Source organism: Cynocephalus volans, chromosome 2 (genome assembly GCF_027409185.1).
Source record: "Cynocephalus volans isolate mCynVol1 chromosome 2, mCynVol1.pri, whole genome shotgun sequence".
Lineage (NCBI taxonomy): Eukaryota > Metazoa > Chordata > Mammalia > Dermoptera > Cynocephalidae > Cynocephalus > Cynocephalus volans.
In genome coordinates this window covers 89,421,930-89,446,230 of record NC_084461.1, presented here as the reverse complement: position 1 = coordinate 89,446,230, position 24,301 = coordinate 89,421,930, and the positions used below count along the sequence as shown (strand labels likewise).

The window sequence follows — 24,301 nt, the reverse complement described above, 5'->3', positions numbered from 1 at the left end:
CACCCACTCCCCCTTTCTTTTCTTCTTTCTTCCCCCCCCCTTCTCTCACATCCACCCCACTCTCCGGATTTCTTCTCCTTAACTTCCCCTGTCACTCCCTTATGTCACCAAAAATGCACTTAATACCTCTGCTGAATGTAAACAAAGTTATCCACACAAATGACAGGCTAAGGCACAAGGGGGAAAAAGAGAGAGAGAGAGAGAGAGAGAGAGAGAGAGAGAGAAGCAAAGACAAAGCGTTTGGATGCAACAGTCATCAGAAAGAAAAAGACTGAGAACAAAGGCATGTTCATATACATACATCACAGAGCTACAGATCTAAGGAGAAAGACACCCCCTGCCAAGAACTCCCGATTAATTGCTGAAGTTCTCAGAATTATTTTAAAACAAACCAAAACTCTATAGCTAACATAATATACGAAATAGAAATGTCCACTTAAAAATCCTGCATCTAATATACAAAGTAATAATTTCTTACTTAAAAGGCATGCTTCCCAAAAGATAATCGTTCCTAAAGTTTGGAGATTTACAACACAATTAGAAACAGTAGAGAGAATCTCAGCTCGCCCCAAAATGAATTTTGTCTACGAAGGCTATGATCAAGAACTTCACATTAATATAAACGAGAGGCAACGGGGAACTTGTGTAACATCTCAATGTTTTATGAAGAGGACTCAAATAGGCTAAATTTTAAAATATTCATGTTTTGACTTTACTGTTGTTCTGAACATAGTTCAGATTATGTATTGTACCTGCAAATTTTAGTCAGAAGGCATTAATTAGAAATGTATTGTTCACAATATAAAAATACCTCCAAAGAAAAAGATTTCTAAAGTTTTATTTTAATCAATAATTATAAATATGATTTGGAGAATCTCAAATAAATCTATTGGCCAGATAAGTAATGGTAAAAAACAAAATCAGTGAGATCATATAGAAGTACTCCACAGTAATACACGAATCTCTAAATCATCCTCTGGAAATCACAAAATAGTGAAGCTAATCTAAAAAAACGACCCAGAACCAAAACAAACAAAAAAGCACTAACTAACCTTAAATTAAATGAGATTCTCCATGGTCATTGTTTTCTAGATAGCAGAAACATACCGTATACCAAATATAAATAAAACACGATTCAATATCCAACCGATTCAAGGATGCTTGAGGCTCACCAGCACCCAAAGACCACAGTTAATTTACATGAGTAATGACATTTTTAAAAGACTGGTAATACTTGTTTGAACTTCTTTGGCTTGCTGCTTGAGCTTTCAGCAACAAAACCCTTCAGCGTTGTCCTTATCCTGTGAGCAAAGGAAAGAACTCCTTGAGAGGAAGAGAAACAACTGGCCTGAAGGCTATAATACTGTCAAATGACAATGCTTAACATTCCCCGAAGTTCGTTTTTTAAAAATATGTATGTGAAAAAGCGATTTTATTTTATTATTTCATGTAAAATGGGATTCAAGGACAGTCCTTCTTCCAGTTGGCAAGGAGATCTGGTATTTTACAAACTCTCAAAAACAAATTTAGTATTAAAATTCTCTAAGAGGAATACACCCTTAAGTACCAGCCTTTGAAAAAAAAAAATTTTCACTTATCTCTTTGATTGATTTTATTACCTTTGATGTCCCTAAACCACCCACTTAAAGAAAAGGGAATTAAAATTGTGGGTAGAAGCAAAGTTGATATTTGTAGCCATAAACAGAACAAAGGGTCTTATAGAAATAAAAGCTAATTATGCTGTTCCTTTTTTTTCCTCTTTTTTATAAAGAACAGAAATGTATTCGCTCATAGTTGCAGAGGCTGGGAAGTTCAAGGGCATGATGCCAGCTTCTGGCAAGCACCTTCTTACTGTGTCACCCCATGGCAGAAGGTGGAAGGTGGAAGGGCAAGAGACAGAGATAAAGGTAGAGATAAAGAGCAGAAGTTGCTTTATAGCAAACCCACTCTTGCAATAATGAACCCACTCCTGTGATATATGCTTATTTCTTGATGCCTTTTAAAGTATAGACAAAATACAAATCATTACATTAAAAACCCATGTCTAATCACTGCATTTATTATTTTATAATTCCTGGTAATGTGGAACATATGATGTTCAAATCTTATTATCTATGATTTTAAAAATTCAAAATATATTTCCCTGAGATCATTCATTCATCCAAAAAACATAATTAATTTCGTACTCTGTGCAAAATATTGTAATACATATTGAGGTTTTATAAGATAAAGAAAACTAAGAGATATAATCTATTAAGGTAGATGAGAACTTTACAAATTAACATAAGGTATGTTTAGAATGTAGTATTCCTATAAAAGTACTATACTACAAGACGGTCGCAGGGAATTTTGAGGAAGGAAAGAACTTTCAAGAGAATGGCAAGAAAAATGAGAGGGTAAAAGTAATCTTCAATGGAAGTAGCAGTTATTGAGAGGGACCTTGGAGGATGGTTAGAGTTTCCAATGTAGGAAGTAGACAATGGGCATTCCAGGTATAGAGAATGACAGGGGCAAAGGAGCACAGAGTATACATTTAAAAAACAAATAATAAAAGTGCTGCCTCCTAGACTCAAGGTGCAGGCCCAGACTCACTATTTTATCTGTAATACAAACAAAATTTATGGTTATATTTACATAATCACAAATTCTTCAGGTAAGTATGATGTATAGTTTATACCTATATAAACTATACCAGGAACAGTATTATTAGACAGTAAGAACAGCCTAGTCCAGAGGACCATAAAACTAATTTGGCTCTTACAATGTAGGCAGTCCATTGTCTCTGATTTTTATTTCTTTAAAAAACCAAAAAGATAGCTGAAATTCATAATTGGTCAAATAATCAAATAAATATATTAGCCATTCATTTGTTGATTCATTGATTCAACAGCAAAGAACTGGTATAGTGGCTACTTGAAAACTGAAGGAAAACTGCCTGACTGCTCCACTATGTACTAGCCTAGCCTCTCTGGGCCTCATTTTCTTCATCTGCAAAATGGTAATAATCATACTACCTACCTCATATGGCTGTTGCCAAGAAAAACTAAATTAATATCCTTAGAACAGTGCTGGGCACATAATGAATGTTTGCTATTATTGTTGTTGCAACAAATATATATTGAGTGTCTGGGACTATGTGAATGCTCGGGATGGTGATAATTAAAATAAAGTTCCCACTCTCATAGAAATTACTTTTTAGTAGGGAAAAAAACAAATAAAAATAACAACCAACGTGTAAATTTCATTTTTCTTTAGAGAGATTTCCTGCGGTTTCCTAGAATGACTTATGATTAAACTGATTAAAGGATGCATATCCATTCACATAGCAAGTTTGATTTCTGGGGATTTATTCTTGGACAAAAACTGAACAAGGCACAAATATGTTTATAAGGACATTTACTAGCATCATTCATAATAACAAAGAACTGGAAGCAATTAAAAAGCCCATCAATAGGAGATTGGTAAAAAAAAAAAAATTTATATCTATATCTATATCTATATCTACACACACACACACACACACACACACACACACACACACACACACACACACACACACACACACACACACACACTTAGAAAACCCAGAATATTTTAATCCCCTCAAAAAAGAACAATATGGGTCTATCATTATAGCCAAGAGCATGTTCTATGATGTACTATTTTTTTCTTTTTGCATAACTGAGAAAATTTTTTAAACAATCTCAAATTTAGAGAAATGTTGCAAGTACAGTACAAATAACTGTTTTTTCTGTACCATTTGAGAGAGTTACTGACCTGATGCTTCATTACCTCTGAATACTTCAGTGTGATTTCCTAAAAGAAAGAACATTCCACTACATAACCTCAATACAACCATCAAAATAAAAAAAATGCACATTGATACATTACTATCATCTAATCATCAGGCTCCAAACTTTGCCAGTTGTCCCAAAAATACCCTTTATAAGCTAAAGAATCCAGTTCAGAATCAGGCGTTGCATCAATAGTTGCCATGTCTCTAGTCTCCTTTACTTCCAGGCAGTTTCTTGGTCTGTCCTTAACTTTTATGACCTTGACTCTATTGAAGATTATAGTCCAGTTATTTGGCAAAATGCCTCTCAATCAGTGTTTGTTTTATATTTCATGAGGACCAGATTCAGGTTATGTATCTCTGGCAGGAATATCACAGAAGCGATGCTGCTATGTTCTTCTCACTGCATCTGTATTAGTTGTTCATTGCTGCATATCAAATTAACAGAAAACTCAGTAGTTGAAAATGTGCATTATCTTGCATAGTTTCTGTGCATCAGGAAAAGCTTAGCTGGGTGGTTCAAGCTGGTGGTTCAAGATGTTAGCAAGGACTGCAGTCACCTGAAGACTTGACTAAAGCTGGAAGATCTGCTTGCACAGTAGCTTGCTCAGCTCACATGGCTGGCAAGTTAGTGCTGGCTATTGGCAGAAATATGTCCTCACTATGTGGCCCTCTCTCTACGGCTGCTTGAGTGTCCTCACAACATGGCAGCTGGCTTCCCCTAGAGTGAGCTATGTCTTTTATAGAGTAGTATCAGAAGTCACATACCAGCATTTCTATAACATCCTATTGGCTACACAAGTCAGCCCCACTCAGCATGGAAGAAGACTACCCACAGGCACGATCAATCAGCTTCCAGGACCAATCCTGGAAGCTGCTACCACAGCATTTTATTAGGTGGCACACAATTTTGACTTGTTTCATTGCTGATGATGTTAACTTTGACCTCTTGACTAAGGTTGTATCTGCCAGGCTTTTGCATTGTACAGTTACTGTTTTTTCTCTCTGTAATTAATATTTTTTGGTGGAGAGGTTATTTTTCACTTTATAAGTACTCCATTTCTCATCAAACTTTCAACTTATTCACTTGTTACATCATAATGGACTCACAGTTTCCTACTTTAGTTAATGGGTTTTAACGTGTTACTAGCTTTATTTACATTACTTACTTTGAAGCTCAAATTGTGTCAGTTATGGCCTCTTCAAGGCAGCTTTTGTGTCCTTCTGACATGTCCCCATCATTGTTTGAGCACTTCCTTGCTTTTTGCCCCCTCTCTCATCTGGGCTCAAAACCCTGTGCCAGGCCTTTCTCTTGTGCTCTTCATCGAGGTTAGCCTTTGTTGACGCCCTGCACCAGGCTGCCCTCACGTGGATCCCTACGTTACCCTGTTTGGGCTCTGACACTCCATGTCATGTCACCAACACCGCCACACTGATGCCTCCCTACCCCGCTTAGGCTCCATTACCCCTGCCAGGCCACCCTGAATGTCTACCTTGCTCTGTCCTACATAATGGCTTTGGGACTGAATTGTTCAAGAAGCATAAAGAAAGTCAATTTTTTAAAAAGTAAATTATAGAAAAGTATTCACATGTACTTAAAAATCTGAAATAATATAACTCAAACTATTGTATTTCTAATGGTTTTCTATGGGGATGAGTGAAAAAAGTGTGTGTGGGGGGCTTTCGTTTTCTATTTATATGCTTTTGTAATCTTTTAATTTTCATCAGCTTGTATTACTTTTTGTAACCAGAAGGCAATACGGGTATTGCATATACATTAAAAATATTTTATAAATGTGGTTCTATAGATTTCAGTTTACATGTTAACTTCTGAGAGTTAGGTAATGTTTTGAACAAAGAAAAACTTCCCTTCCTTTGCTCAGCAAGAACAGTACAAACTAAATGTTATGGTGGTTATAAAGATGTAATGCAGGGCTTCTCAAACTCAGAACTGGCAACATTTTGGACTGAACAATTCTTTGTTGTGGGGGACTGTCTTGTGTATTACAGGATGTTTAGCACACCCTTGGCCTCCACCCACTAGACGCAGTAGCACTCCCCTCAGTTGTGGCCACCAAAAATTGTCTCTAGACATTGCCAAATGTGTTTTGGAGAACAAAATCACCCGGGTTGAGAACCACTGTTGTAATGTGGCTCTTTAAGATGAAGTTTTATTTGTAAATCAAATGCTATGCAATTTCTTTTAAATACATATAATGAGACATAAATGACTTAAAAAAGTGCTGCAAATATGGAACTTCTAAAGAATGTGAAAATAATCATAACAGCAAGTACCATTTATTAACTGATATGCCAGGTGTTGACTTTATGCATATTATTTCACTGAATTCTTATGACTTCGAGGTACAGGTTATTATTCCCATTTTACAGATAAGGGTTTAAGGCTTAGAAAAATTAACGAACTTGCTCTGATTACGCAGTGGTAGAGTAAGTATTCCAATCTTGGCTTGCTGACTCCATAATCTATGTTCTTAACCCATACTCCACTTGTGTTTCCAACACAGACCCTTCCCATTTCCAATGTTTTCTTCAATTACAACAAATAGGCAAATCTTCTGAATATCATTCTATTGTAAAATAATAATAGCTAATGTTTGTTAAACAATTTCTATGTGCCAGGCACTGTGCTAAGCACTTTATATAGATTAACTCATCTGAATCCTCACAGCACTCTGTGAAATTTGTACTATTGTCATTCCAGTTTTACTGAAGTGAAAACCTGGATAGAGAACTGATAACTTGCCCAGGGTACACAGCCAGGATATAAACAGAGGCAATCTGATGCCACAGTTCAAGCCCATAACTACTCAACTATATATCGTAACCTAGTCTTTTCTCCTCTCATACACTAGGAGGCATTAACACTTCCTCTACAACCTCACAAACATTACTTTTAGCTAACCCTGAAGAAAACAAAGTTCTATGCTTGTGGTTCATATTTGATCACACAGTAGATTTTGTTTGGCTTGCAAAGGATTTTCCCAACTCCTCCTCTGAATCTGAGTAATGAGTAAACATTTCAAAATGAAAGATTCCACATAAAACCCAGACTTCCAGTGTCTCTTGAAGAGCTGTAAAATCTGGCATTACTGAACTCACATTTCCACATGGCAACAAATTGCTGAGCCAAGTAATGTGTCCATTTTTAGATATGGCCAGCAATCTGCAGATTGCCATAGTCCCCACCACTCCCTACCTAGTCCCAGATCCTGAGGCCAAGAGTAGTCATTTTAACTGCCACTGAACATTCAGGTGCAGTTTATGTTTATTAATGTGTTTTTTGCTTCTTGTTTTTTTAATACCTAGCCAGCTTTTCTCATTAATATTACTAGCTTATACTTTAGAATCACTTGTGTTGTGATCACCGAGGTACACCCTTTTTTTATTAGGAATGTGAACTTCACCCTATGTGTAGTATAGGGTTTGCAAATTAATTGGGACTCATTTCTTCTAACTTGCAGTGAATTTGAAGTATCCCTCTCTTGCAAGTCAAAATTGCTTGGGTACCTGTTAGAATATACGTGCCCAAAAATTTCAGAGGTACTATTAAGCATTTGACACTGTTGCAATAAGAACTTGCCAACAGTTAACAAACTTTATTTTATTTTTTGGTTTCCATGATCAGTACCAGATGCCCTTTAAATATGTTCATTAGTCATCAAATCTCCCAGTACTGTAAATACTTCCATGGCGAAAATAACGAGACATAATCCTTAATTAAATTTCTCAGCTTTGACTAATACCAATGTTACTTTCTAACACATGTATCTAAATTCAGTGCTAGCATATTTTACTGTAAAATAAAACAGATCCTTGTGTTTGAAACAACACACATCTTTTAATTCTAATGACTGCAGTGGCAAGTTCTCAAGGGACTAGTGAACTGCACGGGAAAGCATTAGCCGTTTCTGATGATGTCAAAGGCAGACAACTCTTTTGTATCCTGCTCATTTGCCCACCAGGTGTGTTATTTATTTATAAGCTCAGAACATCACATAGAATTTAGTTTCAGAAGAAAAGCACAAAACATTTCTGCAGCTATCATCTTGTTTCTCCTTTAAACATTCTTGTTGAGTGGAGTAACAAACCTTTAGCCTTGTTTTGCAGAGCTATTTAGCAAGGTGGAGAGCCCTTCGTGATCTCTGCCCTAACTCATGGAGCAAGTCAGTGATGAGAACCTAGACTTACAGGCTTTCTCTATAAGATGACACTTCAGAAGCTGATAAACTTGCTTTTTCCTCTTACATGAAATTTTGAGGAACTGGTTTGAAACTAATGCCAAAGACCTGGCTAAATTTCCAATGTCAGATTTGTTTCTGTCAATGAAGTGTGGATTATCAAATGACCCACTGATTTAGGTATTCGAAGACCTTTTGCGTTATCGCTTTCTCATGCTTCCTTTGTGAGTCTTTGTGTTAATATTGTCTTCCATTTTTAAGAGGAAGTTGGTATAGAATACAGGGAGAAAAGGTACCACACTTAAGGGCAAATATCTAGTGCACTTAGCTTTGAAGGATGTGGTCTGAGGAAGGGAATCTGCCTTCTGTTTTGCTTGCAATCAATGAACACATTTTTTAATGAAATGTTCGTGACTTTTTTCTGTTGATGATTCCACATCCTTAGGCATAGTTATTCCTGAAGAATTTTAATATATATTTTGTTAAATGCCTTCCAATGACTTCAGAGGCACGAGCTCTTAACGACACATGAAAACTGGCTCAGATCCAGAACATGAAGTTCACAAAGTAAGTATTCTTTTTCTTTAAAGAAAAATCTACAGGAAATGTCTAGATTTTAACTCAAAAACAACACGTTATCTTTCGCTTCTTATGCTACTCACACAGAAGCATTTTCTCCCATTGCAGAGTCATATTTTCAAATGATTCTTGTTTTCCATTTAAAATGTTCAAACCCTTACCATAAAATGCCCATAAACTTCCTATTATAATAGTTTTGCTATCCTTTTCTTCAAGCCTCTCAGCTGTATAATTACAGTACTCTAAGTGAAATCTATAATCACATGATGCTATTATATAATTGAAAAACCTATGAAAAATTTTCTTAAAGATCATGAAAGAATGTCAAAACATTCTTTCATTTATATAATTCTGCTCAATTGGGTTTACAGTAACCTAGAGGGATTCTACAAAATATACACTGCACACTGCCCCCTCAATCCATCTCAACTATATAATTTGAAAGTCATTAACAAAAGAACACACAGTTGCTTAAAAAATATTTTAATGTATTTTATTTTAGGGTATAGAAGCTACAATAAAATTTAGCTTAATCATAAGACTAGTATTTGAATTTTTAAATATGCAATTCACCATTGAAAGTACAATGCAGTGAAGTAGCTTATATGCAGATATTTTAATTTCTAGTCTATAGTAATAATAGTTTTCTTTGATCAGTGTCCGCAAACTCCCATGAACTATCAGTGAAGAGCTTCATAATTTTCTTCTGGCAGAAAATGATCAAAGCATTCTTATGTTTGTTAAAACTCTTTGATGCTGCTGCACAAACAGGTGGTGAGTTTATTTCATTGCCATTAAACTGTTTCTCGCTGTCTTGAGCTTAGGAAGAAGTGGTTTATTTTAACAAGGTACTTACAGTGGGTGACTTGCTCTTTCCCAGTTTTTAATCATTTTTACAAGGTTTCCTACAGTGATTTGCAATACACCCTGGAACTAAAAATGAGAGTTGAAAAAAAGATGAGGCCTATGATCCTCCAGGTCTGAGAGACCCACTGGGTACAGCTCCTGAAGCATAATTCCAAGGAAGTAAAGCCCAAGCACACCCAGTTGATTTTATTGGCCTTCTCTCTCTATTACTGAAGTTATATGCTCTAACCTTGAGTTATATTGTAACTAAAAGTAGACTTTTTAAGTCATAGAAAAATGTGAAATAGCCTAGCTGTGTTTTCCAATTTTAACCAAAATAAAGAGACCCACAGGCATTTGAAGTATAAATCCCTTCTTAAAATCACGACATTTCATGGATCTATACATCATAATAATGATGGTTAATAATTAAAATAATATTTAACAATTACTAAGTATTTGCTATATGTCAAGCAGCATTTTAAATACTTTTCATATATAATTTTATTTAATTCTCACAACAATCTATGATCTATGATCTGGTATTATCTCCATTTTACACATGAGGAAAAGGAGGCACTGAGAGGTTAAGGAAATTGCTTGATATCATGTTTCCAGAAGCAGTGGAGCAGGAACTGAAACTCAGGTTTGGATGACGTCAAAGGCAAGAGCTATTAACTGCCAGGCTACACATGATAGAGACTGTACTTTTGGTATTTATTAAGAAAATCCATAAAGGCTAAGTGAACTATTACTGATTCAGTAATGCTTTTAAAGGAACTTGTATTTTATACCACATATATTTAAAACCAACAGAACACATTATAAGTGTGAGACATGGTGCTTGTTTCACATCTCATGATGCTCGCCCCTTATCAGTGGCTCTGGGCTCCATCTCCCCCTCTCCCTCCTCCAGTGGATTCTGTGCCAACAAGTGAAAACCACTGGTATACAATGGAGTGTGTAAACTTGCACTGGAAGTCAGAAATAGTGATCCTAAATCCCATTTTAGGAATTTCCTTCATATCTGTACACTTTGGCTCCCCCTGTTTAAATAGGGGGTATTGATAAATGCTCTACCAAAGGGCTACTGTAAGAAACAAATTAATCGGAGCATATCATAAAAGAGTAAAGTACCATAGAGATAAATTGTTATTAATGTTTCAGGTTCAGTTTTACCAATGGATAAAACAAAATTTTTCCTTTGTTTTTCTAATTTTATACTGTTCATTTATGAACATATTTATATTTCATCTTTGAGCAACATTTCAGAGTACTAGAACATCTTCAGAGGGTAGACACTTTATAATTATCATTCAAGAGTCAGGAAAAAACAGGGCTAAATAACCCAAATTGAAACAATTTTCCTAACACTATAAATAAAAGCAAAAACAGTAACTACTATCAAGCAAAAGTATAACTATAGTCTTAAACTAAAGCATTTAAAATGCACTCCACTAATCAGGAATAACAATTTATATATCTCAAGGGAATTATCAATGTTATGTCAAGATCATTAGGAAACATTTGTTGGGTACCAGCACTGACAGGTACCAGTTTGTGTTGCATGACTTAAGGAAACTATACAGAGCCAGGCTTACAGAACCAACTGCCCAAAGAAATCAGCAGTGAAAGTAAATAACATGCATTTATATTCTAAAAGCAGTTAAATATTCCTGGAACAAATAAAGTATAAAACAGTAGACTCGACTAGGTGCTTGGGATTTCAATGAGACAAACAGACTTGTACTAGTAATACTTGCCTATCTCCTTAGAGAACTATTAACAAGCATTTTAAAAGATGAAATGTGCTATATGAGTACTAAGTGCTAAGTACGTACTAAGTACTATGTGAGTAATCAAGTATATTACTGTTTACTTGATTCTACTGAATTTAACATTTATTCCTAAGCAGAAGGATTCCTTACTGGAAGAAGGTTCTTTTAAAATGAAATTTTAAAAGTCTGTATACTTGCACAAATTTTATTTTTTTTAGAATTTGCTTTCCATTATAATTCACATGACTTTCTATTATCATAATGTCATGTCTTTCAGTGACAAAATCATGCACATAAAAAAACTTCTTTGATTATGATGAAACTGATTTTGAAAATCTAAAAACTCTATTGATAAAGTAAACAATGTACTTCCAGCAATCCCACCAAAAGACTTATCTATTTTGAAATAGCATATTCCTAAATATTTAGTAAAAACAGACACCAAATAGAAAAAAAATAGGACCTTATGCCTTTAAATATGCTTCATAAAGATACAAAATTTGTAGATTTCATATGATCATATTCATTGTTACTTAAAAAGGCATTAATGTCATTGTCAAGCCTTTTAAAATTCTGTTGACAAATAAAACTATAAAATAATCTGTGGGCCCCATAATTAGCCTTGAGGTATTATATCAGAATGTACTTAAAAGAAGCTGACCATTTTGTCTCTTAATATGATTTTCAGGGAAATTAATGTCTATATCAAAATTAATGGCCTGTGCTTGACCAGCCAGTCATTTCCACCATCAGAATGTCTGGTGCAGATGACCACATCATTGATTCAGGGATGGATACCACCCAGGAAGGCAGCTTCCAGATCAGCCATGCTGGGTATACATCTAGGGAAATAATGTACTGATTACCATTCTTTTAACATGGTAGAATTTGTATTTTATTTCATGATATCTTCATCTGTGATTAAATAGAAAAGGTATGAAGGGCAGATATAAAAAATGATATTATTAAACATGAGTAGAGTTAATTCAAATGTACTGGGAAAATATACTTTGCTCAATTAATTCAAGGTTAAGAAAAAATAAGCCAAGTTTCTTCTTCCATAAATAATAATATAGCACTAAAGTGCTATTATTTTCTTGAACTCAAGGCCACAGAGTTATTTCAAGATAAACAACTATAAAATAGTATTAATATTAAAACAATGCTTATTGTTATTACTAATACTATTACTATTATTATTAATACGATTAATTAATATTAAAACAATACTATTAATTGTTTCTGAATTAGCCAAATTAAGATTTTAAGATGGCCTAATTTATTTCTCTTTCCTGAAACTTTGTAATTGTCTCCCTATCTTTTCAAAAAGTATTGAAAATTTACTTGCTATCAAATAGGTCAACATCTTTTATCGGTAAGTTTTTTCTTAACCAAATGCTAATTTTAAAATCAGAAAAATGAATGATTAAGCGGTATAAATTATTTGCCTAAAAGAATAAACCTTATGATAAATTTTCCCTTTCATTTTGATATTTAAATCACTATTGGTATTACATTGTAATGAGATAAAGGTTCATTACAGTTGCCTTTGTTATGTAAAAACAAAACATACTAGAGGGGAAATTCTTTATTGAGTTACAACTATACTCCAAGGATATGGCAAATGAGATATCATTAAAATATTTAAGTTTAATTATGCAACATGTTCCAATACATAATCAAAACACATAAGCACACAACCTAAGCTTTTCACTCACATTCTTGATATCTTTTGTATTTGAATTTTTCTCCTAAGGAGAAAGTTAACATTAATAAAATTACGGAAAAATTCTAAGGGGAGGCATTCACACTTTTATGCTCATAAAATAGTATTTTCTAAATTAACTGGAGAGTGCATCTGACTTTTGAGCAGACTCCTCCCCACAGTCAGTTTTAGGTTCTCCCAATCCCATGTTCCTGCTGCTCCAGTAGATCCAATCAGTATATCATTTTACCTTTTTGCTTTCCCCAAATGGAACCTATTAATTTGAGTTTCCTGTCTCCTCATATTTGCCCCCAAATTAATTTATTTGAATCTGAGACCTAATGGTAGTCAGTGGCTACTGCTGCTCTTCTTTCTACTGTACATTTCTTTTTTTCTCCATTCTTTATAACAAAATGTCCTAAATGTCTGTTTTTTTATAGGGCATTGTATGTGCTGTAAAGGAGACATGGCTCAGTTCCCCACAGCTGTGTAGCATGAGGCCTCCTGGGCAGGGAAGTCAAGAGTACTGTCCACCAAGTGGCATTGTGACTTTCTTTAGCCAATGAAAGAGGAACAGAAGTGAGTTGTGTCTGAGGTGAAGTTTTAAAAGCTATTGTGTAATTCAGCACTCTCTTTCTCTCTGCCAATGCACTAGCTCAGAGGGAGGCTGCTCCAGTTGCCTGGACCTACACACCTCCTTAGGAAGGTAGAGGGCAAGTGAAGGAACAATCCCCTTATAGGGACTTGAATTTTGAAATTACCCAAATATTTACATGAAAAAGAAAAAGTTAAAGTAGAAGATAACTCTAATGGGCAAATTTAATTATTTTCTAACTACCCAGCAGGATGGGGATTGATGAAGAAGTTTATATCAGTTACAGATAAGACAGAGTGTGAATTTTAATACATTCACCCCTGCCTACTTCTGCCCTGTGCATTATGTTTGCTAAAGCCTTATATACATCTCCTGTTCCAAAAAAAAGCTCTTTTCTCTTTTTTTAGTCCAGTGAGCATAAAGCTTCATCCTGCCCATTCCGACTGTTATATCCCTGCCCCTAGCACCCAATAATACATTGACATAGTTAATGTTAAGGGAATGAATGGGAACAAGAAATACAAAGAAATACATCACATTCTTCAGAATCTCACAGCAAAATTTGAGAAAAATGATACATACCAAAGTTGGGGACATGTATCAAGCATTGAAATAGGAAATAAACATTTAAAAATGATTTTTTAAAATCAGAGTAGTATATACAAAGTTAAAAGTCAAATAGCACTAAAATCCTATAATGAAAATAGCTCTGCCAACTACCCCAAATCCTGCTCCTAAGATGAAACACTTTGCCACTCTTTTAGTAGACTACTCTAGTATTTACCTTCATTTTCCCAAATGTGTTGATATTCTGATTTACCAATTCATAGTTCTATTCATTATCTACTGACTTCTTATATTGGAAGACAGGATTTAAATCTCATATCCCACACCCCTTCCCATTTCATGAGCTTTCCAACAGACTCCTATCACAATTTTTAGTTAAATCAACATTTAAGTTGTTACAGCTATATAAATATTGTTCTCCACTGAGCCAAGGAATGTCCTATGATGGTTACCTTTCTTATATACCTTTCTATTTTTATTAGAGTTCAGGAACTAGGGCATGGTTCCTGAACCATGTCTGGAACATCTTTATTTTAGAATCACCCTTAATTGTATTTGGCTGAATAGACAACAATCATTTTCTCCAAGAATTTTAAGAGTATTGCTCCTTTATCTTCTTATAATCATGTTGTTGAGAATTTAGCTGCCATTCTGATTTTTCATAATTTATTTGCCCTACCTCTTAATCTCTCTCTCTCTCTCTCCATTCTCTGAAAGCTCTTAAAATTTTCTATTGTCCTCCTGTTCTGAACTTTTATTTATGTGCCCTAATATGGGCCTCTTCTCATTCATCTTTTTAGGTTATTTTAATTTGAATACTTATAATACTGACACTAATAAATATTCTTATGTACTGTTTGATAATTTCTTTTCCCGAATTATCTTTTTTCTTCTTTAGAACTCCTATATTTGGATATTGGACCTCCTGAAATGATCATCAAAATTTCTTACCATTTCCTTTCTATTGTCTCTGTTTTGTTTTCATCCTTTTTTCTTAGAGATTTCCAACTTTACCTATTATTTCTTTCTATTTTCTAGTTCCAGCTCTACTTTCTATTCCTCCATATTTTGTTTCGGCTGGTTCCTTTCTCTCTCTCTCTTTAAAATTTTCTCTTTCTTGCCAGATTCCTCCCTAAAAAGTCTGGCAATTCTTGGCCATGACTTTACAATTAAGAGTATGACAATAACAAGCTGTCTGGTGCTGGAGGATGACTGAGCAACAAGTTGGCCCTTACTTTGTGGGACCCACATAAGTCAATAAATGTAGTTCCCCCTTTCTACGCTGGGGCTTTTCAATTCTCCAGGGAAGAATCTGCCCATCTCCTGAAAAGATGAAATATGCTGCCAGTGTTCTGGAAGCAGGGCAGAGAGGGGAGGCTGGAACAGACTTTTAATTAATCCCCTGGTTTCCAGCGCGTATAGGATCCCCACAGGCCAGTAGCCTGAGGCTGTCTCCATACTTTGAGTTCCTGCATAAGGAACCACAACCAAACTTAGTACATGAACCGCAACCTAACTCAGAGTATAACAAACAGCCAAGTTTCAGCCAATCACAAGCAGCTAGATTTCAGCCAATCAACTGATCACACCATGCCCCCAAAAGGCAGATGCCTAGCTGTAGCCAATCTGCTGATTTCTTTACTTTGCTTCTGTGTCAGGCCTATAAAAGTTCACAGTATTGGCAAAGCTCTCTGAACCTCTTCTGGTTGTGAGTGCTGTCCTACTCATGAGTCATTCTTTGCTCATATAAACTCTGCTAAGTTTAACTTGTTTAAAGTCTTTCTTTTAACACTACTTTCCATGATACTGATACCACCATCGCTTAAGCCTTCATGTGGTCTTTGGAGCAGATTGGCTTGCTTCTCTTTAGTCTTGCCGCTTGCTGGGGACTTAGTTGAAACACCTTATGCTATACTAAGTGAGTGATTAGTTCTCTTCCACTTTCAAATATGTATTATTCTCCTATTTTTCCATGGAACTTCTGCTATTTGTCTTTGCATGTTTATAACTTTAAATTTTTTTTTCACCATCCTTTCTAGAAGAATTTAGGAGTTAAAGAAGAATCATGTACTCAATCTTTCACACTGAAGCCAAAGTCACAGAGACGCAGTTTTTAAATAGATTATCTGGAGATTATCTAGTTCAATTCCTTCATTTCACAGCTGAGGAAAGAAACAAAGTTAAAAGCTCTGCTCAAAGTTCCTTCTCCAAGGTCAGAGCAGAAGTGGGGATAAAATATCTACTGTCTCCTCAGTCCAGTGCTTCTTCGACACCCAACATAATGTCTTTCCAAGAAAAGCATTTTATTAGCCTTCTGGATGAAAGACAAGAAAGATACCACCGAACCATCCATTAATTACACAATTAAAAAGAAAACTAACAACTCAGGAGAGCATATGCTGAATGCTGTGTGTCAAAAATAATAAGCATTAATACACTGAGACAAGGTGAGATGCCTGAGGGTTGGGACAATTTATAAAAGCTCTGTGAAGAAGCTAAGTCTTGCATTAGATCTTGTGTCAGGCATTCAGGTAAGAGGTGAACAGGGCAGTGTATTGGCAGAGGATTTATGTCAAGAGCAGTGAGGGATCAGTGCTTCATAGACTTTCACCAAGGCCTCTTTCAAGGAGGGCAGAACCCGCTCCTGCAATGCGGCCCTTTCCTGCCCGGTATTCTAATGGGTGTCCAGGTGACACTCACCATCAGAATCACTGCTTGCTTGTCTGTACACTGTCCAGTCAGACAAGCCAATAAGATCACGCTGACTCTTACTTTCTGTAGTTCGTATTTTGGAAACAATGGGTAGTTTTTCATTTTCCATTATGTTTACATTACGTAATAACCATTTTCAAACTACACACCCTGAAATTTATGGCACCATCTTCAATATTTCTACATAAGACACTGTGTTTAAGCATTCCAAATACTAGTTATAAGACTAAAATATGACTAGATGCAGTACAATTTAAAAAATTCAACTGAATGGCACCTTGAGCAGCTAAAATTTTGGCATTTTTCTTTATGTCACATATCAAAGGAAATCAGAAAGCATAAGGAAATATTTCTCAATAATCAATAAAAGCTTAAAATAATGCACTCAATACTTCTCTTTCTTAGGAAAACAACTAAATGTTTACCTATAAATAGTTAGACAGTGGTAAAATGAAGTGGCAATTATTTTTGTTGTTGGTATTCCAAGGCAGCTTTTTAGCTAAAACTCCACTACTCTATGACCTTGGTTTATATATAGCCTCGTTCAGTGTTAAAGGCTAGTTTCTATTTAGTTTTGTCAACCTAATTATAAGGGTGTAACTGGATACTCAAAATAAAACAAATGCTTTCAATTAATGAGGCATAAACAAGCAGAATGCATCTAATCTTTTGCAAAAAAAGTTTACCATACACTTCCTCCTAATTTATTTCTTATTTAATTCCATTGAAATTGTAAAAATATTTAGAGATTTAAAGTATGTGTTTTAGCTATTTGTTCAAGATTTTCTTGTTATACTACCTAGAATACAATTAGAGTGTATTCTGATGAAACTATAACTTAATTGAGGGGAGGTAAAGAGATAAATTATTCAAAGTTCTTTAGATTTAGTAATAGAAAAAGAACTCAGTGTTCCATAACTGTGGATTCACTGATGATCAAGAAACATTCCTGAATTTGCTCTTAAAACAAGCTATTTCAAGTCTATGTATCACGTCCAAGTTTGCTTTGACACTGGATTTTCCAGCACTCACTCTAATTACAAACATTTGAAGGAGAACAACAAAACTTTTTCTTGCCTTCTTTAGCTCATAGGGATTCTAGGGGGACAAAGGAAGACAATAACAGCAAAAGGGCTCTGCATATTTTATTTAAAAAAATTTCTCCCATGAGGATCAACCAGAAAGAGAGGAGCTGCTTCAAAAAGTTCAATATACTCTCAGTATATCAATCTTGCAGTATCAAAGTCTGATCTACGTCCACCTGCTGAGCTACTCCAACCTATTTTTTTTTTTTTGATAGAAAAATCAACATTTTACTGGTGATAAAAACTTCTTGATTTTTTAACTCATATCTTCCTCTTCTCAAACACGATAAAAGACCTTTCTGGATCTTTCCACATTCCCTTTAGTTACAGGACCACCTCCACTTTCCAGAATCCCTTGTGCAACAAAAAATTATTTGTCATTTCCTGAACTTCCCATGTTCTTTTGGATCCCTGAGTCTGCAGTTTGTTCTGGATGCAAGTCCTCTTCATCCTTTAAGAATAATTCGCATGTCACCTTCTCTGGGAAGCTTAGCCTGATCTTCAGCACAGCTGGCCTCTAGGAACCTCTATAGTTCCACAGCACTTCAGAGGCACCTCAGGTCTTGCACTGATTACACTGTAATTATTTGTTTATTGGTCTATTTCCCCTACCAGACCACATATCTTTTTCTTTTTTTTTTATTTTAACTTCTCAATACACATTACAGTTGATTTTCATGACCCTTTACCCGTTCCTCTTCTCCCCTCCTTCTCTCCCTTCCCTGCCCTACATCATATCTGTTCACTTGTCTTAAAAAGTTCAAGGAATAGTTGTGATTGTTGTGTCTTCTCCCCCCCCCCTTTATTTGTTTGTGTGTATATTTATTTATTTATTTTTAGCTTCCACATATAAGTGAAAACACGTGATATTTCTCTTTCTGTGTATGACTTGTTTCACTTAATATAATCTTCTCTAAGTCCATCCATGTTGTTGTGAATGGTAGTATTTCATTCTTTTTTATAGCAGAGTAGAATTCCATTGTGTAGATATACCACAGTTTCCTGATGTCGGGCCATAAAAACTAACGCCACCTTAAGTGACATAACAAGCAGCGCCATTATGGGCCCACAAGGGCGTATTAACGTGACAGCCTAAGATGGCGCAGGGAGGAAGTAGGGTGGGAGTGTCTGCAGGAACCTTGCCTTAGCCCTTATTGGCCAAATACATGCTTCCGCGCTCGTGAACACTGTGTGATTGCAACAGCTAGGCACTGAGACAGGATGCATGCTCAGTGATTGGAGAATGTAAAAACCTCCCTTCCCCATTTACCTTTAAAAGCAAGTGCTTGTGTGATAATAAACGGAACTGCTTGACAGAACCCCCACCACGTCTGAGTGTCCTTTAACGGGCTGGTTGGGGCCGGCGGCTGTGCTCACCTCTCTTCACGGCTCTCTTCCCCTGTCTCCTCCCAAGGGGGACCAGAGGGAAAGAGGAATCCGGGCAATTCGCTCGCCCACCAAGGGAGAGACTGATAACGAGGCAAGGGCTGTTCCGGTCGGCCGGCGGCGGACCCGACACCTTATCCACTCATCTGATGATGGACATACAACAAAGAAATAACCCAATTAAAAAATGGGCAAAGGTGCTGAATAGGCATTTCTCAAAGGAAGATACACGAATGGCCGACACATGAAAAAATGCTCAACATCACTCAGCATCCGGGAAGTGCAAATCAAGACCACTTTGAGATACCATCTCACTCCAGTCAGGATGGCTAATATCCAAAAGACTGAGAATGATAAGTGCTGGAGAGGTTGCAGAGAAAGAGGAACTCTCATACACTGATGGTGGGACTGCCAATGGTGCAGCCTTTATGGAAAATGGTATGGCAGTTCCTCAAACAATTACAGATAGATCTACCATATGACCCAGCTATTCCACTGCTGGGAATATACCCAGAGGAATGGAAATCATCATGCCAAAGGGGTACCTATACTCCAGTGTTTATTGCAGCTCTATTTACAGTAGGCAAGAGTTGGATCCAATGTACTCCTGAAAGGTCAAAAAGCAAACTAGAAACATGGAAATTTCTTGGAGCGTGTTTTTGAAGCAAAATTAAAGACTAGATAAAGAAAATCATGAGCTTGCTTGGCCCAAGAATCCTCTGACTATAGAATTTGGGAAGCTTAAAAAATGTATCAATGCTTAAGCTAAGACCTACTCAGTCAAAACCTCTGGAGGTAGGGCGAGGCATGTGTAATTTTCAAAGTTCCTCAGGTTGAGAACCTTTGCTGTCAGGTTAAGATTGTTCTCACTGAATCCTACCTGCTCAGGTCTAGATGGGCTAGGACAGAGGCAGAACCAGGAAGCTGTTTCCAGAAGAAAGTCTTTGGTATTCAGGTCGCCTTTGCGTCTTCCTAAATCTAAATGAGTTTGATTCCTGAGACCACTTAACACAACGTCGTTCAAATTCCAGAATCACCCAGTGTATTAGTCCGTTTCTGTTGCTTATAACAAAATGCAGAGAACTGAGTGATTTATAAAGAAAACAGAATTTATTGCTTACAGTTTCAGAGGCTAAGAAGTCCAAAGTTCAGGGAACACATCTGGTGAAGGCTTTCTTTGGTGGTGACTTCAGTGATTGCAGGGTATCAAATTGCAAAATGGCAGAATGCAGAAAGAGCAAGAGGACAACTTCCTTATTCACTCTCTTTTTAAAGCCCTCAGAACCACACCCCTGACCACCCTTATTAACCATTCACTACTGCATGGTCCTACAATGCAATCACCTCTTCAAGACTCCACCTTTCAATTACCATAATAGGACTTCCCACCCTCTTAACAATCACAGTGTGGCTAAGTTTCTAAAACATAAAGCTTGGGGGACACAATTCAAGCTTCAATGAGTTTTTGGGTGAGTTTTGGGGGGACATAATCCAATCCACTGCACCCAGGGAGCTTAAAATGCCTATCCCATTTACTTATTCATATTTAGTAGCTTCAGATAAGACCCTGGAATATGCATTTTCTGATGTAGATGGGGTTAAGATCAATTTTGAGAACCATGGCCTAGAAGTTCTGATCACTCTGCAACAGGGTCTTGCAGTCGTCTGACCATCATCTTAAATATATTGCATAATGATCCATCTTACTGGTATGAGCCCCATACCAACAAGATCTCCTCAGAGCCATTTGGGACCAAAGTCTATTATTCTCATGAGTCTCTCCTTCTCTGACCTTTCTTCCTCAGGTCTTCACTCTCTTGGGTCAACACATCTAGACCGGTCTACAAAAAGGGTATAATGAAGAACCATTCCACTTGCACTAATCTAGGATTCTGTATCTTATTCTGAATGTTGGTGAGAATGAGAAGCTCAAAGCCAACCATAAGGGGACAAAGTGATATTTTGATGTATGAGGGAAACCAGACATAGCTATCTCCATCCCCTTGCAATAATGCCATTGAAGGCCCCCTTCGTCAGTGGCTAATACTGAAACTGAGCAAGATAACAAGAGAAGTCCCCATGAGCACACAGTATGTGCACCTCAGTTCTCCCTCGATCTACTTAGTCCAGACCATCGTATATTCAAGGATGAGTAGTCTTAACATCCATCCTCTGACCCTTGGCAAGAGCAGAGCCTTCATATATACCAAAAGGAACACAGGTGTCAGGGAGTATGCCACTTTACAGAATTACAGAAAAGCCACTATTTGTTTTGCACATCTTTATTCATTTTCCATACAATATTTTTGTTTCCAGAAGGTAGGGAACTCTTCTATTAGTCAAATGACAATAAGCCAAACTTGGATATCTGTCCAGTCATTTAAAATGTTAGAAACAAATCAACATAAATCCAAATATATGTTATGATAGCTGATAAAAACAGAAGGGACAGACAATCGACAAAGGACTTGTTAATTAAAAGCTAATTTACATATGTCTACTTTGAAGGCGATACTTTGTTTTCTGAAAAATAGTGTGTATATTAATGGCTTTTATTTGATAAAGGTATTAAAACTTCTATCCAAAACAGAAACTATTTTAAGGTAAAGAAAACTGTTTCCTAAACTAAGTTACTGAAAATAGAACCATTAACAGAATTCTCATTGGTAACAGTGCTAGATGTCTTTAGCACCTATACCACTGATAAACTGTTCAAATGGCACTAATTTTCACAAAAGCTTACAGTGCTAACTCTGAGCATTTGAGGATTTGTAAAGGCATCACACATTTGTATTCAACAACAGTGCCTCTAAAATGTAATGATGGCCTCCCTATTTTTACTGTCTTAAAGTCCTCCTGCTAGTTATCACTAGGCCTAGTTTTCTTGACTATTTCAGTTATCACAACACTTCAACAAGGTGTAACTGGTTTTTTGGTATTTTGCCAAAATCCTTATAAAAAGGTTTTCATGCACTACCAATGCAAAGTATACAAAAAGAGTCTTCAACAAAACAAATAAGCAACAGACTAGGAACAAAATGGTCAGTACAATAATCTACTAATATGTCAATCTTGATAATAATCATCTGGTTGTTGGCCAGCTCTGGCTGACTAATTATTATGTGCCTGATGACAATGAAATTAAGTTGGTATATCCTTACTTCTGCCCTCCCCTTCACTTCTGCTTGTCAATGCCCTGCCTTCAAAACATGCATATGCACATACTATGAACCAGTTAAATTTATTGTGTTCCATGGTCAATGACTACAAGTCTAACCACCGCTAAGTACTTCAAAATGTGAGCCCTGGATCATGAGAGGAATATAACAAAAGCATGTGCCTGGACCAAAAACTGATCAATCAATTACTACTAGAAAAATAAACTGTGGCTTACATTCACTGACCGTGCATCAACAGCTACCAACTTTATACACAATGGGCAAACACCAACAACATCCCACAGAAGCTCTAAGAACTCTTTCTGCTAAGCCTTATGATTTTGATTCTGTGGTTCCAGCCAAATAGTTAAAGCTCTACTAACTTATATCTCTGTCATGGTAGTAACATATAAATCAGACAGCAGGGCTGGCAGAGTTTTTATTACTGCATAATAATGGCTCTCATTCTGGAGCACTGACCACGTGGTGGTGTTCTGCTGCTTCTTCGTTCACTACAGCATCCCTCGCACCCAGAACAATGTCTGACAGATAGATAGCAGGAACTCAAAAACATTTGTTAAATAAGTGAATAAGTGAGTGAAAGAATAAATGAGTGAATGAGTGCTTTACTGCCTCACAACAATCCTCTTATTATTACTGTTTTTGTATAAGTCAGAAAATTGATGCACATGAGGTTAAAGGACGTGTTCCAGGTTACTCAGCTATTAAGTGGAAAAGCCAGAATTTGAAACCGAGTTTCGTAGGGCCAAATTCTACAAGATGCCAGAGACTGCCTGCTAAACCCACTGCACACATCACCTCTCGCAGTTACCAGCCAGCACAAGGAACTCCTCTCCTTCCCCAAAAGAAGGGAGCTCTTCCTCCTCCTGCTCTGAATTGCCAAGACACTTTATTTGTACTTTCCTCAGGGCTCTGGTTAATTCTTTCTTCATTTAATTGAAAGGAAGAGGAACTACCATTTACTGAGTACCCATCATGTTCCAAACACCACGTGGGTACTTTCAGGACTATTACCTTATTCGCACTTTGTCAGAATCTATTGGGTAGGCATTTTGTTTTATCCCCCATTTCATGAATGGAAATATGAGAGTGAAATCTTTCATCAGTATTTCCCAAACATGCCCAATCTGAGGGGCTGGTTAAAATAGTACCAGGCCCTACTCCAAATGCTTTTTTTGTTTTTGACTCGGAATGTTCAGGCAAGGAGCCTAGATTTGTCTGACTCCCAAGCTAAGCATTAACTCTTTTGGGCAGGGTCCACGTGGTAGTCATCTTTGTTCCCTTTGCTGCACATGCTAGGTGCCAACAATGTCACATCTTTCTAAAATACAACAGTTTATATAGGTACATTCACAAGATTTTCAAAAATAATCATAAGGAGAAAGCAGAACAGGTATCAATATCCTCTTGTTATAGATGGGAAAAGTAAGGCACAATCAAGTTCTATAACTTCTGGTAAAAGGGGGAAAAAGAGGAAGAAAAAGAAGATAATGGAGAGAAAGAGAACATATTTAATAATTCAAAAAAGAATCACACGGTTCTTCTCCTTATATACCCTCTTTCTGACACCGATAGAGGATGATCATTCCATATATTCTGCAAATCTCAACGGGAAGCAAGAGGTTTGTCAAGATGATCATGCAGGGTATTCGGAATAGCCCCCTCAAAAACCAGTTTCTTTCATTGGCAATAATCAATAAAATTTTCACCATACTCTTATGCTCCTTATTCAAGAACTGGTGTTTCCTAAGATAAATTCTCAAAATAAGGCATCATGGAAGAACTTGTAGGATATGGTATTTAAAGAGAAAACTTCATAATTCTCTGGCCAATTTCGGCCTTAATTGAGTTTCTTCAGAATATTTCCACCTAAATAA

General features: G+C 36.4%; 1 protein-coding gene across 12 annotated transcripts in view; it reads right to left on the bottom strand.

Annotated features, from left to right (window-relative positions):
* PAM (peptidylglycine alpha-amidating monooxygenase) overlaps positions 1 to 24,301 on the bottom strand; it is a 282,338-nt gene that overhangs the window by 166,433 nt on the left and 91,604 nt on the right. The window lies entirely within an intron of this gene.